Raw genomic sequence first — 18,978 nt, forward strand, 5'->3', positions numbered from 1 at the left:
TGTGGCCAGAAATGAGGGGTTCAGGGTGTGGGAGGGAGCTCCTGGCTGGGGAAGGGGATTGAGGTGCGGGAGGGGGTGAGGGCTGTGGCTAGAGTGCGGGCTCTGGTGTGGGGCCGGGGTGAGGGTTTAGAGTGAAGAAGAGGACTCTGGGCTGGAGCCGAGGGGTTCAGTGTGCAGGATGGGTGCAGGCTCTGGGAGGGAGTTTTGGTGCAGCAGGGGCTCAGGGCTGGGGCGGAGAGGCCTGGGATGCAGGAGGGGGCTCCGGGCTGGGCCAGGGGGTTGGGGTGAGGGTTTCAGCTGCGGGTGTGGGTTCTGGGGTGGGGCCGGAGAAAGTCCTTCAGTCAAACAAGCCTTTACAATTGAAAAAAATAAAGCAAATGGAAGCAACAAACAAATGTACATTTCAGTCCTTTTTGCCACATCATAAAGAAGCACAAAAGGACACAAAACCCATTTTTTAAAGATCTGCTTGTACACTTTGTTACAAGTGCAACTTTCTGTGTTTAAATAAGGTTTTGCACCCAAAACTGAAGAATTCTAGAATGTGATGCCACTACCCTGATATTTAGGCATGGTATGGTGAGCCAAAGATGACGTTTTAACCAAAGCTGCGTGAAACTCAATAGTATTCATTTCTGGGGCACAGTGTAGTCATTTGAATCTTTTCATCAGTTTCAGTTCATGTTAGTTTGAACCCCATGTTCTGCTCTGAGTTTTTGACTCAAAGTGAAACTTGGCCAATTTAAGATTATGAAAAATCATAAATCATTCGTGGTTACTAAAATGTAATAGAACCTTTAGAAAACCCTGTGCTACCTTTCACACGTACAATCATACACCAATTGAACTCAACGACAAAACTCTCATTGACTTCTATGGGAACACCATCAGGCCACAGAATTTTACCAAACATCAAACATGGTGAGTTTTGTATTGTTTGGGTTTTCATACCAAAATTTTTACACAGACCTAACTCAAGCCTTTTACTCGCTTTGACTTGCTTTACTGCAGAACATTTCAACAGTCAACCACTTAGGATATGACACATCCATAAAAGTAGATAATCTGGGAACCATGTTGCAAACACCACACAAAATTTGAAAGATGTTTCTTTTTCCACCATTTCATTATGCTTTTAGTGGTTATGTCCCTTTAAGATTTTATTTTAAAGATTTATTGTAACAATTATAAATAATATGTAAAGTGTAGGGAAAGGAGTCAAATTCATCCCAGAAATAACTCCATGCACAAATTCAACCCATTATTTAATTTTAAATTCTGTCTCACTAAAAAGACTGGGCCAGATTTTGTCTTTAATTATATTCAGTGATGTCAAGACAGTGATTGAAAACAGAATTTAACCTTCCCTTACTTTTGTAAGCCTTTATATCTAGCTCTTTGTGAGCCTTATATCTTGTCCCTGGGTTTATGTCATTTTAATGTATTTTATTTTATTTTAAATGTGTATTTTAAATGTGTTATATTGTTGCATACATTTTTTAATGTTGCAAACACAGTTGCTCCAAGTTGGGACTTTACTGGGCCAATTTGAGCCTTCAATGAAATGATAGAGTTGTTATAAATACCACAGCATTAGGAAAAAGAAAGGAGTACTTGTGGCACCTTAGAGACTAACCAATTTATTTGAGCATAAGCTTTCGTGAGCTACAGCTCACTTCATTGGATGCATACTGTGGAAAGTTTAGAAGATCTTATTATATACACACAAAGCATGAAAAAATACCTCCTCCCACCCCACTCTCCTGCTGGTAATAGCTTATCTAAAGTGATCACTCTCCTTACAATGTGTATGATAATCAAGTTGGGCCATTTCCAGCACAAATCCAGGTTTTCTCAGCCCTCCCCCCACAAACTCACTCTCCTGCTGGTAATAGCTTATCTAAAGTGACCACTCTCCTTACAATGTAGCCACTAGCCCTCACCTTCAGCCCCCAACTAAAACCCCTCCAACGCATTATTAAGGATCTACAACCTATCCTGAAGGATGACCCAACACTCTCACAAATCTTGGGAGACAGGCCAGACCTTGCCTACAGACAGCTCCCCAACCTGAAGCAAATACTCACCAGCAACCACATACCACACAACAGAACCACTAACCCAGGAACCTATCCTTGCAACAAAGCCCATTGCCAACTGTGCCCACATATCTATTCAGGGGACACCATCACAGGGCCTAATAACATCAGCCACACTATCAGAGGCTCGTTCACCTGCACATCCACCAATGTGATATATGCCATCATGTGCCAGCAATGCCCCTCTGCCATGTACATTGGTCAAACTGGACAGTCTCTACGTAAAAGAGTAAATGGACACAAATCAGATGTCAAGAATTATAACATTCATAAACCAGTCGGAGAACACTTCAATCTCTCTGGTCACGCGATTACAGACATGAAAGTCGCTATTTTAGAACAAAAAAACTTCAAATCCAGACTCCAGTGACAAACTGCTGAATTGGAATTCATTTGCAAAGTGGATACAATTAACTTAGGCTTGAATAGAGACTGGGAGTGGCTTAGTCATTATGCAAGGTAGCCTATTTCCCCTTGTTTTTTCCTACCTCTCCCCCTCAGACGTTCTTGTTAAACCCTGGATTTGTGCTGGAAATGGCCCACTTTGATTATCATACACAATGTAAGGAGAGTGGTCACTTTAGATAAGCTATTACCAGCAGGAGAGTGAGTTTGTGTGTGGGGGGGGTGAGAAAACCTGGATTTGTGCTGGAAATGGCCCAACTTGGTTATCATACACATTGTAAGGAGAGTGATCACTTTAGATAAGCTATTACCAGCAGGAGAGTGGGGTGGGAGGAGGTATTTTTTCATGCTTTGTGTGTATATAAGATCTTCTAAACTTTCCACAGTATGCATCCGATGAAGTGAGCTGTAGCTCACGAAAGCTTATGCTCAAATAAATTGGTTAGTCTCTAAGGTGCCACAAGTACTCCTTTTCTTTTTGCGAATACAGACTAACACAGCTGTTACTCTGAAACCTGACAGAATTAGGAGTTTATAATGGAAATGTCAGACTCTTCTTAACAGGTAGCACTAGAGGGGGTATTTCTGGTTATAACCAGAGGCAATAGAGTGAGAGGCACTGGGAGGCTGAATACAGGGGAAATTCACCCTGTTGGATGCAGTTAGTCCCACCCCTTCCTCCTCGGAGGAAGTGCAGTGATGGGGCAGGAAGTAAAATAATTTTTAAATGTCTTGAGACACCTATCCTGATTCTTGCTTGCATATTTATACCTGCTTCTGGAAATTTCCACTACATGCATCCGACAAAGTGGGTATTCACCCACGAAAGCTTATGCTCCAATACGTCTGTTAGTCTATAAGGTGCCACAGAACTCTTTGCTACTTTTACAGATCCAGACTGACACGGCTACCCTTCCGATATTTGAGACATTAAAAAATTCCTTAGCACAAAGCCAAGGTTTCCCATTCCCCTAAAAATGCAAGGATATCATCATCTATGAAACATCAGCAGTGTCTTCAGAAAGAGAAAAGAATTAATCCAAGTGTGCTCCTGCAAAATGATATTATGTCTGTGTGCTTATTGCTACTAAGAAGTTTGGGTGTTAAAAGCCCAGAAGATGACTGGTAGAAAAGGAATCTGAAAGATTCAGATGAAGTGCTGGATGACTGGAAATGCCCATCAGAGAAATGAAAAAAAAAAAGTGTCTGATGTAGGAAAGTAGACTATGGGTAAAATTTATTATACCAAAGTAGGAGTATTTTAATTTGTGACTGAGGCAGAAAAAGAAGAAGATATTCTGCTCAGTTGGTGTAAATCCGGAGGAAATCCATTGATTTCATCAGCTCAATTGACTTCATTGTAGTTCTTACAAATTTACACCAGTGTAACTGAGCCGAATTTGCCCTTTTAAAAGAGATTAAACAAATGAAATGCTGAAGAGGAGTTATACTCAACTGGGGAAAGTTTTGTGGGCAGACTAGAAACCAGTCCTCACATCTTACTGTTTGTCGCTTATATTAGTGCTCTATTTGAAGGACTCGTTAAATTTTCTGATGTTGTAAAAACTGTACAGTAAGTTTAAAAAAATTCATATAGTTTCATTTTCAAGCTACCTTACTAAAACTAACTGCTGACAAATTCAAAACAACACTCATTGGGCTGGAATATAGTGCATAAGTACAGAAGGACAGAATTAAATTAGCGTAAGAGGCTTTTGCAGAGAAATATAGGGCCATATTAGTGAATTCTTGGCAAGAACAGCTACATGATGTGAAAATGCACACAGTATAGTTGAAAGAAATTACTACAGGCAGAGAAGGTGTCCTGTTTTTCATCTTATTTAGGTTTGTGATGTTTGGAATGGATATATTCAACCAATTTTGCAGCTTTCTAATAGCCAGAGAAGGTGGATAATATGGAAACACAATGAGTGAATTACACTGTTCATCAGAAAAGAGTTTTTCTTTCCCATCTCAAAATATTTAGTTTGCTTTTGGACATAATATTATCAAAAGGATACAGTCACTTTTAGAGGGGGAAAAGTCTGAAAAGAACACAGAGTGTATAAAGCTGCATAAAACTGCAGCTCAGTTGTCTCAGGGGACATAACACAGTAGTGAGTGAGGGACAACCCCCCTTGCAGGAGCATGAGTGGAAGACAAAAAGTAGAGATAAAGATTAGCAGTAGGAAGAAGGGCAAAAGTAGCCATCTGTATGAGGGAGTGGGACTTCCAGGAAGTGTCCCTCGGGGGTTGGGAGAAAGGCCAGTGTGCAAATAACCTATGCAGAGGCTCCAATCTCTCCCTTCAAATCCCATTTATGCTGTGATGCATACAAAAATATAATCACCCAATGAGGAGTAGGTGGAATTATTGTCAGGGATGGTTGTTTTATTTTAATTTATTATTCGTAAATAAAAGCCTTTCAGTGGTCTGTAATCTTAAACTGTGGGATCGCAAATTGGGCATTATGTTATTATTACTCTAATCCCAATCTCCACTCTTTGTCACACTCACATTTCAAATTATATTGTAAGATCCATGGGGCAGGGGCTGTTTCTTCCTGTGTGTTTGTAAAGCCTTTAGCTGTTATGCAGAATAAAAGTAATAAAACAATAATCTTTAGAAAGGGCCTGAGGTTTTGACAGGCCAGATTTATAGGCTAAGACTGAGGGTCTAATCCTGAGAAATAGCAAGCAGCCACAACTGCTCCTGATGGCAATAGGAGCTGAGCATGCTCAGTACCTCTGAGAAAATGACCTTTAGTCTTAAAACTTCTATATGATCTAGAAGGATAAGTAAGAAACCACAAATGTATATGCCTAGAATGATGCCTAAAGTCAGATTTGATTAAAATGTTAAAAAAAGGAAAAAGGTGAATGACAGAATGAAGAGATTATAAAGTCAAGAGGACCAATTGTGATAATCCAGTCTGACCTCTGCATAACACACATCATAGGTCTTCCTGAATTAATGCCTGTTTGAACTAGAATATATCTTTCAGAAAAAACATCCAATTTTGATTTTAAAATTGCCCTTGATGGAGAATCCACTACAACCATTCCTACATTGTTCCAATGATTAATTACCATCACTATAAAAAATGTGTACCTTTTGTCTAGTCTGGATTTGCATAGCTTCAACTTTCAGCCATTGGACTGTGTTATACTTGTGTCTGAGAGACTGAAGAGCTTCCATTATCAAATTTCTGTTCTCCACGTAGGTACTTACGACTGTGATCAGGGGGAAGTAGGTGCTGTGGGGCGCTGGTCTGTGGGGTCCGCCAGCGGGCACTGGGGGGGAAGGGGAGCTGATGGAGGGGTTGCCAGCCATGGACAAAGCAGGTAGCCAAATGATGTTATAGCGGAGCGTTGCACAACTTTAAATGAGCATGTTCTGTAATGGAGCAGGGACGTAACATCGAAACAACAGTAAGTGAGAGGCCGTTAAGTGTGGAGTTACTGTATTTAGTCTGCAGAAGTGAAGAATGAGGGGGGATTTGATAGCTGCTTTCAACTACCTGAAAGGGGGTTCCAAAGAGGATGGATCTAGACTGTTCTCAGTGGTAGCACATGACAGAACAAGGAGTAATGGTCTCAAGTTGCAGTGGGGGAAGTTTAGGTTGGATATTAGGAAAAACTTTTTCACTAGGAGGGTGGTGAAGCACTGGAATGAGTTACCTAGGGAGGTGGTGGAATCTCCTTTCTTAGAGGTTTTTAAGGTCAGACTTGACAAAACCCTGGCTGGGATGATTTAGTTGGGGATTGGTCCTGCTTTGAGCAAGGGGTTGGACTAGATGACCTCCGGAGGACCCTTCCAAAGTTGATATGCTATGATTCTATGAAGTTGCCCCTTAACCTTCTTTGGGATAAGCTAAATAGATAGACTCAATGAGCTCATTCACTATAAGGCATGTTTTCCAACCCTCTAATCATTCTTGTGGCTCTTCTCTGAACCGTCTCAAATTTTTCAAAATCCTTGAATTGTGAACACCAGAACTGGACCCAGTATTTCAACAGCAGTCACACCAGTGCCAAATTCAGAGGAAATATAAACTCACTACATCTCCTCAATATTGCCCTGTTTATACATCCAAGATTTGCATTAGCCCTTTGGCCCCAGCATCATACTGGGAACTCATGTTCATCTGATTATCTACCATGACCAAGTCTTTTTCAGAGTCACTGCCTCCCATAATACAGTGCCCCATTCTGTTAGTAATAATTAGCAGGAAGTTCTTTCCTGCTCGAAAACTCACAGGATTGTCCCTGGTATTCTTTCTATGGCCGAGGCTAATATTATAATTGAAAGTCTGTATGTGAACAGTCAGCATACACTACTCTGTTCTCCTAAACAATAAAACAATGGGTGTGACACAAGCAGAGTGGCATACATCGCACCAGAAGGAAGGAAACTGGGAGTGTATTAATTAACAGCACTGAAACTGATAGGGCAGAATATGTCTAATGACCTAGGGGCATTACTCAGATTTGGAGGGGAGATATTAAAAGTTCAGATCCAAATACAAAACATACTGAGAGTCACTTGCATCCCTTTTCCCACATTCCAACAACAAAGACTACAAAAACCCCAGACTTAAAATATTGTGTTAAAATAATAATGGTCTCATGCTCTGAGACATCCAGTCTCTTAGTGTGGAAAGTCCCTATGGGGAGAATCCACATGTATAATTCTGGCATTCCTGGACACACCTGTTCTGTGAATGAAGTACTTAAACGTTCCAAGGCTATCCACCCAGCATCTTTCACAACCAGAAAGGCAAAAACAACCTCCAGAGTGGCCTTATACCCCTGTCTGGCATTCAGAGTTTTAACCTACAATCCTGAAGTTTTCTTAGGCTATACTTGGTTTTGCTGGTTTCCCTGCTTTCCCAGTCCTCCACAGAAACAGAACTCTGGTCAGAGAGTCATGCTACCTGATTTCATGCTGATTAATTCCCTTCAAGGCAGCGGGAAGAAACAAGGATTAGGATTTTCACCAGCGCTCAGTATTGGCCTAACTCTGCTGCCATTGAAGTTGACATTACATTTACTTCTCAAATTCCAACTTTAGATGCAATAGGACCACAAAATAATACTGGAATGACTAACATCCCAGTGACATAAGATATTACAATATTTTACAATTTTTCCATTTATATTCTTTTTTGAGGTCAGGAAATACATAAATCTCCCTACATAATGATTTAAGATCTCTAGACATAGGTACTGTATATCAAAGAAACCAACTCTTTAATATATTAAACTTAATACTTTTGTTTTGACTTTCATCCACAACTTTTTACATTACTGTGATAAATTAACATTTTGTTAAAACTTGACACATGGCATTAACAAGATTAACATTTTTCTCCTTAGTTACTAAGAATAAAAAAATACCCAGAAGTGAGCAAAAATCTTTGAGAAAGCATATTAAAATAGTATTGTAGTAGATTTAGAAAGGTATAATTTTCACCTATGAAAAAGCAAAAAATACAGTCTTCTAACTCAGAATATCTTGCAGCTCACTCTGAAAGTTGGGAGTTTAAAAATATTAAACCTTTTATAATTTGTTCCCGAGGCAGAATATTGTTCCCAAGGCAGAATATTCTGCTATCAATTTAGATAGTAAAGAATATATCTACTCTCGAATTAGGCCAATGGATGAAAGAGAAGGGGACAAATGCTTTCTGCAGTATCTTAAACCTTTTGCAACCAGGATTTGATTAGTGCACAGATTTACATATACCATACAAGTTTTTCCCCGTTTTGGTTTCTGCAGATGGACACTGCATCTTTCTTTATGTAGGAACAATCATCAAATGTCTTTGCAATTACTATTTTAAAAGCTTTTATATCATTTGAAGATTTCCCTAGAACAATGTAGAGTCTTTGTGGGAAACCCTTTATGGACAAAAACAACGAGGAGTCCGGTGGCAACTTAAAGACGAACAGATTTATTAGGGCATAAGCTTTTGTGGGTAAAAAACCCACTTCTTCAGATGCCTGGAGTGAAAATTAGAGATACAGGCATGCAGGGGTGGGCAAATTCTTTGGCATGAGGGCCACATCTGGGTGGGGAAATTGCATGCAGGGCCAAGAATGTAGGGCTGAGGCAGGGGTGCGGGTGTGGGAGTGGGGACGGTGTTCAGGAAGGGGCTCAGGGCAAGCGGTTGGGGTAGAGGCGGGCTGTGGGGTGTACAAGGGGGCTCAGGGAAGGGGGTTGGGGTGCAGGGGTGCGGGATGTACGAGGGGCTCAAGGCAGGGGGTTGGGGTGCAGGAGGGGTGCAGAGTGCGGCAGGGGGCTCAGGGCAGGGGGTTGGGGTTCAGCAGGGGGTTGGGTGCAGGAGGGGTGCAGGGTGCAGCAGGGGGCTCAAGGCAGGGGGTGCGGGGTGCGGCAGGGGTGCAGGGTGCAGGAGGGATTTGGGGTGCAGGCTCCGGCCTGGCGCCGCTTACCTGGAGCAGCTCCGGGTTGCCAGTTGCGCGCACCAGGGCAAGGGCATGCTCCCTGCACCACTCCGGGAAGTGGCTGGCCTCATGTCCCTGAGGGCCCTGACGGAGGAGGGACAGAGGGCTCCATGCGCTGCCCTCGCCTGTGGGTATCCCCCCCAAAGCTCCCATTGGCCGCAGTTCCCCATTCCCGGCCAATGGGAGCTGCAGAGGGGCTCCCAGTCCCTATTCAAGCCCAAATTAATGGTGTTAAGTTTGCAAATGAATTGTAGCTCTGTAGTTTCTCTTTGAAGTCTGTTTTTGAAGTTTTTTTGTTGAAGTATGGCTACTTTTTAAATCCGTTATTTAATGTGCAGGGAGATTAAAGTATTCTCCTACTGGCTTTTGTATGTTACCATTTCTGATGTCTGATTTATGTCCATTTATTCTTTTATGTAGAGACTGTCTGGTTGGGTACAGACTAACACAGCTACCCCTCTGATACTTGGCACCTTTATGGACAAAAATTTGCTCTTAATCATGTGCCTCCTTAACATAATAACTATGTTTTGAGCTATAATTAACACTAGCTGCTTTTCTTTTATGGTGCCTTTTTACAGGACCACCCTACTTTTGCTAGAGACAATTTTTTCAATAGAGTTATGCTGCAAGGTTTCTATTTAGTGTATAGTATGTAAATTGTACACTAATATTTTAAAGAGTTTCCAAAAGATTTCCTGGAAGATTTGAAACCTAGTCTATATGATTAAGCACTATATTTATTTCCTGTAGAGCTTGGATACCGTATGGGGCAAATTCTTCCCTCAGTAAAACTCTAGCAACCCTGTTAATACCATTGGGAGTGGAAGAATATAACTGAGAACATAATTTGCCCTTGATATGTCTTGAAGTACTTTTGCCAAGTTTCTGTCAGATATTTAAAATCAAACTTAGCCCCTTTCTATCTATCATTTAACATTTTCCTTATCTCAGAGTGTGTATGGCATGATATTGATGATGAGAGACTTGGAGCCAAGGATTTATCACTCATACCAGGGAAAATTCACTGGAAAAAAATGTCTGCAACTCCACTAAAGTCGAAGGAGTTCAAACACTGCAAGACATAAATTTGGCCCATTGTAGGTGGGAGGATATTATTAATAGCTTAGACATGGCATTTACTATGAATTCCTCATGCTGACTAAGCCAGTATTTTTTAAAAATATATATTTAAAGCCTTCAGAGGTTAGTAACAATTTCAGCTAGATGTGACACAGAAAAAATTGGTAGTACATCATGTACTTGAATAAATTATCCTATACCAATTGGGAAGGCTAAGCACTGCAAACTTCAAAGACATGAGTATGTTATTAAGAAACTGGACAGAGGCAAGGATGGATGACTAAGCACTAGTACTAATCGGCAGGGCCAGATTTAGGGGCAGGTGACCAAGGAGATCACCTTGGGTGCCAGGTTTGGGGGGTACCAGGCACAGGGTGCTGTTTTCGCTGTGAGCAACAAAAGGGAAATGTATTGTCCTATGAGACACGGATAAATCATGCATCTAAATCATACATCAAAGCTGTGAAATGGGCTACAAATTCAATACAAAAGAAGGTAATAATTTTGCGGGGGGGGGGGGAACGACACACACCAAAGATGCTCCTCACCTGGGTGCCATTTGGTCTAGGGCCGGCCCTGCTACTGGATACTACTGTTTAAGTTCCTGATGCTTGCTGGTAGACTGTATGGAGCTGCATTATCATATCATTCCAATAAAAAACACCTCTGAGGGATAAGGCATCCTAGCCTTGCCTAACAGCACCATCCCTGGAATTTTCACGAAAACATATCAGTAATGGGCCATTTGCAGAGACAATGGACTGTGAAAGAGCTTAGTCTTCCTGTGGATTCTCCTGACAGCCCAAGAGTAATGGCTGTCACAGTTCTGCAGAGAGACATGGGTCTGAGCCACCTGGTACTGGACTCACCCCTTGGAATGCCAGTGTTCTCCCACTGGGAGACAAAGGGTTCCCGCCATACACCAGAGCTATAGAAGGCAGGGGAGTGACATCATCATGGCTCTCCTCTGCCTCCCCACCCAAAGAGACACTGAAAAAAAATGGAAGTAAGACCTGAACTGAGGGGAGAAGGGTTGAACCCAGGCTGGGAAGGCATCCAGTCGCTGAGTGGAAATACTGAAATCTCTAGTGGCAAGCCAGTGCAGAGGCCAATCATAATTTCATGTTCAGGCCAGGGTCCTTATGAGTAATATAGAGACTACTCTTGACAACATTAATGTCATCTATACTCACAAGACCACAAGTAAATGAGCAGAAATGCTTGAGTGAGAAATGGAACAGAAATTGTCATAAGGTGAACCCAGCACAACCTTTTAAAGCACAGATGATAAGTTGCAAAGTGAAAAAAAGTCCTCTCCCCTTCCACTACAGACAAGCGTGTTACTGTAAGTTAATAAGTTTACCAACCTCGGGGCTCTCAGATGATTTATAGCTGTTATTATCTTGTGACAGATGATAAATGTCAGACGAATTTGATATACAGTAAAGTCTTAATCTTTTAGTAAGTGTCAAGAGTCAACATTAATGAATGACATAAGTGAAGTGGGAGACATCATCACTAAGTTTTCTGTCTCTCCACTACTCTTTTCAGAATGCATATGGACATCTTATAGATAATTCTCTATTATATCCCCCCAGCTTTTGAGCACACACTATTGGCACAGATACCTCCCTAGAACAAACAAATATTTGACTCAGCTGATCCCCCACCTGGCTTTGAACTGACACCTGGTTTCTAAGCATCAGGAATGGTGTCCTTTTAAGCTTTTACCTTCAGATCATTAATTAATAGATGACTCAGGAAGCATGGGACCAGCTTGTATGAAAAATTGCAACCCACTCTGTTTTAGTTTTACAATGCCATCACTTCAGCGATTCAAATGATTCATGGGTCTCAGGAGATCTTGGTCTGCATAACGTTAATTCTTGCCTGAGTAATATAAGACACATTTTTTAAAATCTTGAAACAGAAGTAAATTGATATTTGAGCTTTCATGATTCTCCAGTGAAAATGCTTAGGTAACACTGCATGCTGCATGGGGATTCTCTATGAAGTGTGGTGTGGGTGGATATTTTGGTATGTCACATTATTCTGTAACTAAAAATGGGCTGATATCTAAGCCTTAATGTTTAGAAACAGATTCAAACTTCCTCCGAGTTAAGGGACATTCAGATAAGGTGTTTTTGTTAGGTCCCACCTGGACTATGATTCCATTGAGAAGCAAATATAGAAAGAGAACATTTTAGTTGAATGAAGTGAGAATTAAAATGGCTACTGAAATATTTTGGGCATGACGTGGGAATTTCTAGATATTATGGTAGGTTTATGTGTCCACGCCATTAGACTCTTTCACATGCCCAGAACTCAAGGCTTATATGCTATTTAAGACCAGCTTCTGATCAGATGTATTGTTGTTCTTTTAAATTTTACCCTCTGACCATCTCCTGAGCCATCAGTTATCTCCTCTGTAGGGCATAAATGTGGCCTCTGAATGATACACCTTAGACCCATTTAAATAACAAACAGCAGATCCTGAGATTCCACTCAAATCTGCGTCTCTATGGCAGCATGCGTGATGAGGTTCGAATCAAGGTGCAATCCAGACCAGTGAGGGGTTGTGCCACCACGTGCCCTTGCAACCCTGGGTGCCTCACAATACTTTGCTGTTGTACTTCCCAGCCTGGGATACTCACAGCCACTCTACAAACATGCAGCTACACCCTGAGTGTCTGTGTATTAGCCAGCCCTGATACAGCAGTTCTGACCCCAGCAGCCTGCCCATAGCCCTGCTCTGGCTTCCACCAGCCTTGGTTACAATCAGCAAGGTGACTCCCAGTCCTGAATTTTCCCAAAACTGTGTGTTCTGTAATGTCCAGCCCTCTCCTGGACTGTTCAAAGAAATTTTAAGGTCCATTTGTTCCTCTAAATACACAAAACCCACCAGCTTATTAACTTAACTGGGGTAAATACACCCTTCCATTTAAACACTGCACTGAGTTGATTTATAGTAAAAATAACACACATGTATTAACAATAGGACATAGCTTGAATGATGCCAAGTAAAAGAAAATAAAGTTAGAAAGGGTTACAAGCAAATAAAAATGAAAACATGCATATACAACTTAAGCTGGCAAGGTACAAGCTTTGCTTAAGCAGGTTTCTCATCTATATTCACCTCCCAGAGACTTCAACACCCACTTGTTTGAAGGACCCATCTTTCTCAGCTTTCAAGAGCTCTGTTCCCTTGTGTCTGTCTAGTGATGGATACCAAAAATGGCTTTTCTGTGGGCTTCCCATCCCCCTGTATGATATCTGTGTAAATGGGACTTCCATCGTTTCTGATTCCACCACACTTAATTTACATAGGAGACAGGTAGATAGCTGTGACAGTCCCTCCTAACTGGGCAGACTATACAGCCAATGAGTATCCATTATTCCTTACATAGTGTTAATACATATAATTCACAATGATATTAATCACCAGCATGTCACAGACTTTACTCTATATACTTTTATAATACAGTATTATTGTATACAATTAGTTGATTCAATTGCTTATCACTTGAGGGTCAGCCCTCCTGTCTTTATAGACCAGTAAGCCTTTGCAATGTATTCATTAAGAAGTAAAACCCAGACTGAGCTTCTCTTTCCTGCTGGGTGTAGATGCCATGCTGTCTTCTCCCTGACTTGTTAGAGTGAGATTTGCCTCCACCCCTGGTTAGCCTGATGAGTCTGTTTATGCACTATGAATGTGTATTCTTGTTGTCTTTTAGAGCACTTTGTAAGTAACTCCCAGTTGGGGAAAACACATTCCTTTGTCTAGTGCAGACCTGTTTACCAGTCCCCTGCCTGACACACTTCAGTCAAAATTCTAGCATATATCCATAACTATTAATAGCCATCACGTACCTACACCATGCAAGAATATTAATAACTAGTGAGTCATTAGTTTTAAAATGATATCATACATATTTTGTACAAAGAGTATTACAACAGTGTGTGGGGTGTGAATACAGGGGTGCTTAGTGTCACAACATGCAGAGTAGTCCAACTGGATTTTCCAGTTTCATTCCCATTTATATCTTAAATTTCAAAAAGACCTCAGAGAAGTTTGGGTTATCCTTAATCTGCAAGGACCACGACAGATCAAAGCAAAGATACTTCCGAAGACAACTTATAGGCCACTTATTAAATCTCTGTATTTTTACACCCTTATTTCTTCAAAGCGATATATTGTGAACAGAAGCAGCAAACATGGGTGTTCTGCAGGTGAAGGAGGTGCAACTACATGATCCTTGGGATGAGCTTGTTGTCTGTTAGTTTGTTTGTTTGTTGTGTGCTTGTTTGCTATCTGCCTGTTTGAAGTTCATAGCATGGTCTGTTGCGGGAGCTGTGTGATGAGCCAAGTGGCTTGCTAGGCTAAATTGACTCTAAATTGACAAGACTCTATCTGGATATCCTTTTATCCATAATCTCTTTTGGATTCCTTGACAAGGGGACAGCGCTAACTCAGGAAGAACAGGAGTTTAAGAAGCCAGCTCCTGAGCAACTAGAGGAGCTAAGGAATAGGAGCAGCAAACAGGGGAGTTTTGCGAGGGAGTTATGATAGGGAGTGTGAGAGCCAGATACACCTAACTGACATACTCTAAACATAGGCCACTAACTCCCTCACCCCCACACGTGGAAGCCCTCCCCCACAAAAAAAAAAAACAAAGAACAAATGAACAACCCCCCTGCAAGAGTAAAAAATGCAGGCAGAAGTCCAGTAGCAGAGTGGTGGGTATCCAGCTTATTTCACTGAATGCAGCACGTATGATCTGGCCTTAGAGACCAGTTGTGGGCTCTTGAGACCAGAGTGGCAAAACTGGAAGAGCTAAGGAAGACAGAGAGGTTCATAGATGACATTTTAAGGGACACAGTAAAGTGGTCCAACCCCCAGTCTGACAACCCCTGCGCTGTTAAGAAGGATGGAAGTCTCAAGGAAGAAGAACATCAAGATGGAGTGAAGGGAAATGATCCCATAGTCGGGACCCTCCTTCCAGATGACGTTGTGGCATCCTCTTGCACTGAGGCTACCTCTCCAGGGGAGGGACCCCAGATAGTAGAAAGACACAGGTAATAGTAGTGGGGAATAGATTTCTGGCATGTGATGCAATGTTTGAACCCCCGGGATCCAGGCATACCCTAGGGAAGAACTCACAAGGGGAGAACCCCTCAAAAAAAGGAGGGGGTAAGGGAGAAGTGTGTCTTTTTATTACGTTAGAGACCCCCTTAATAATGAATAATTTAAAAAAAAAACCTAACAACTAAACTGAAATTAAACTAGACTAACTAAATTAAACTAAGGCTAAGGCTGGAATAAGTTATTCTTAGAAGAAGCCATGCAAGAAACCATGCAAGCTGAGGCATATGAGAAAGAACTGAGGGTGGTTTGCATGTGTGGCTCTGTATGTCCTTGGTACAGGGCATAAGGATGCCTAGAGTTCATGTGTGGGACAAATGAGCATGGCTACCAAAAATCTCTGATCAAAGATGCATGTGCACCTGAAGGGGGGCACCCAAATGGACATTACACAAAGAAGAATTTTAGCTGCAGTAGAGAGACGTTTCTTATATGGGATAATTGCAATAAGGCTTGTTATTCTGCTTCTTTCAGGTCCTATCTTAAACATATATATATACACACATACACACACCCATAGCTTTGACTCCATGAGCCACTGCTCAGAACCTTTTAGGAATAAGAGGCTGAGATTTTCAAATGCACCTAAGGGATTTGGGTGCCCAATTCTGAGTTGAAAAGCGGGTACCCAAATCCACTAAACAATGAATACAACAGTTATTATATATGAAGTAAAATATAGTTGGAATACACAGATTTTATCAAATACTGCCAAAAGAATTCACTGGGTGCTTACACCAGAAGGGGATGCACATTTTGTTATTGTATATTTGCAAATCATATTTTCTGGTGCTTTTAAAATAATAGACATATATTTTGCTACAATCTGTGATTCCATCCCTGCTCCCATGGATATCAATGGCAAAACTTCCTTTACTTTCTTTGGAATCAGGATTTTTGTGTTGAAAAACTTTTTAAAGCAAATGGAAGAGAGATAATGTGAGGACAACAAAAAGTTGCAAAGGAAGGTTGCTCCCTTGTTTCTACATAAATGTTGAGTTAAAGATGTTTATTCACCAAACTACAAACACTGATCATGAGGCAGTGTCGGATTATATTGATTTCACATTTATTTGATCCATAACAATTTCTAAATGCACTCAAGCAGCTTAAAAAGAGATTCTTGACAAACAAATGCTGTATGTTTAAATAGTGTATGTAAATGTTTGCTCATTGTACCATTAACTTGCTGCAGTCTGACTGGTTTAAAGGATAACCCTATTGTGTACATGTGCTTGCACTTGAAGAGAATGATATTTTAAAATACTGAATTTGATTTTATGGAGGTGAACAGTCTCTTGAGAGCTTTTGTGGCCAGTCAAAATTATGCTTTATAAAATTATGATTAGTAATACTAATCATCGGCCAAATAGACAGCAGCTACCTGAAAACATGACTGAACTTTAAGTCTTTCATTATTTAAAACTAGATTGGGAAAAGCACTAGAGAATCCACTACTGCACTGGAAGCAGGAGATGGACATACTTTTTTTGAAAGCTAATTTATTTTATTTTCAGGCTAGCACTGGTTGAAGGTAGTTTGCTTTAGATTTATAGTAACTACTGGTAATCTGATTGGTTGGCAGAAATTTGATTTTGGACACCAAATACACATACATTTATGCATACTGTGTTATTCTATATTTATCTGAGCTTTGTGATCGTTAATATTAAGATATTGGCAATGCTGGCACATGACTCAGAAACCAGACATATCCAATTTTACTGATTAGGATCCAAAGTGAACTATTTTATGCACAGGCCTGTCTCTTCAATAGGAGGATAACTTTCTACAACAAGGAAGTCTGCCCCAACTGCCATTCTAGCAGGATAACAGGGAGTTTAGTGGCTTGTTGCCTTAATCTGATCAGCATTATTAAATCTGCCTTCTGCATTATGCAAGAATCTTTGAGACAATATTATTGATAAGCAGGGGGGAAAAAACAAAGAAAACCCACACAAAAACCCTGGAACTACTAAACTGATATAGGACCACAAAACGTGACGCATCTGCACTAGAATTTTACACAGGGCGATATTCCACAGAATTTTCATATTTATTACTCTACTTGGCTTACTTGCTGTTTGAACTGACTCTTACAAAACAGTTGACATCCCGTAAGTTTCTGTAATTATCTACCGTTCCTATAGATTCCATAGCTTCCCATTTTTGAATCATCCTAAATTTTCACTTGAACATTAAATGTCCATGGGGTTGCACTTCTTTTTGTAAGGGAGAAATCCCATTTAATAGCCATGCTATAATACTGTAAACCTACCAGCGGACAGTTATCACATTGATTGTAAAGATATTACACAACGGGTTAACTATAAAGTTTAAAAGACACACTATGTGCACCTGTTTCTATCTTGAACAGAATTGTCACAAGAATGTTGTAGATGTATGCACGTGCCATAAACACTAACTGTATGCCCAGAATAACATCTTTTACAAAGCTTTGTTTCATTACCCATGATGCAATTTAGGAGACTATACCAACTGCAGCTTTGGGAGTGCTAGCTGCCTAATGGACAGGTGCGTTACCTATGGTCATATACATATATGTGCATATAGGACATGAACTAGTAGGCTGAGGAATCACTCAGAGGGCTGGATGGCATGATTTATATTTGCTTCATTTAAATTGTTTGAAACCTTTTAAAATAAATAACATGTTAGAAAAATATTTTATGGCTAAAAAATCGTATGGGATTTGTAGTGTTCAAAGAGGTATTCCCTTCCCCCCTCCCCCCCCAAATTAAACTCAGCATTTTGTAATGTCCTATAAGATGACCTTGAAGGACAGGGTACTGATACATAAAAATACCTAAGACTCTCCTGCTAACTCTAGTGAGATGGTAACTCTACTTAGTACGTCAGTTGTTGAGGATGGGATAATGGAATGCCACACTTCATTAGGGTTTTATTTTTATAGTTTAACTTAAAACAGGGTTAAACATAAAATGGAAGCTTGCAGCAAATTTAAATATGGGGGAAAATTGAGGGGAGGTGGCAGCTACTTTAAAAAGAGAAATTTCCATCGTATTGGACTGTTACCAAAATCCAATCCTATGAAAGGTCAGATTTGATGGAAATCCTGAGGAAAAAAGATCATGTTGCTGATTTTTGCACCATGGATAATTTCAACACCCCTTCCACATCTGCCACCACCGAAGGTGCTACAGTTAACAATTACACATACTCTGGGCACATTGCCTTTCTTCATGACAAAAAGGCAATGTTAGAGGGACAATGTCTCTCGAAGACGCCGGGATCAACATGGTTTTCTGAAAATAATTTGCTTTCATTTAAAGATTTATAGATTATTTTAAACAGCAAGAGATTATTTCCCCCTATATCAGGACACTGATAAATGAATTTGAATACTAAGTACTGTCCAGCAAGACTTTGCATTTGAATGAGATTCATTTGAAACCTAGCAAGTAAAGTGCATTCATTGAAGGGTTTATGGCAGCAAGTTAGCTATGTGTCAATTGTCCTTGATCATTACCTAAAAGAGTTAATCTCACAGCAAGCACAGGAAATACTGTTCTGTAGTGGGTTGGAGAACATATCAGGGGATTTACTGTTTTAATACCTGTTTGTGCAATTTAAACAAGCTGTAAGATTATGGATTTTAACTGAGATAATGATTCGGGAAGGTTATGCATTCTTTTATAAAAACATTAATCAGAAGTTTGATATTTTCTTTTCAAACAAGAATAACCTCTTAATTTATTTTGCCTTGAAAAGAACTGACCTCCCTGAGTATAGCTTGATT

The 18,978-nt window shown here is 40.5% G+C and overlaps 1 protein-coding gene across 9 annotated transcripts in view; it reads right to left on the bottom strand.

Moving 5' to 3' along the window:
* The window catches only part of RGS7 (regulator of G protein signaling 7), a 429,679-nt gene that overhangs the window by 40,213 nt on the left and 370,488 nt on the right, over positions 1-18,978 (bottom strand). The gene's annotated exons all lie outside the window — the stretch shown is intronic.

Source organism: Lepidochelys olivacea (genome assembly GCF_965140295.1).
Source record: "Lepidochelys olivacea isolate rLepOli2 genome assembly, chromosome: 3".
NCBI classification, from domain to species: Eukaryota; Metazoa; Chordata; order Testudines; family Cheloniidae; genus Lepidochelys; species Lepidochelys olivacea.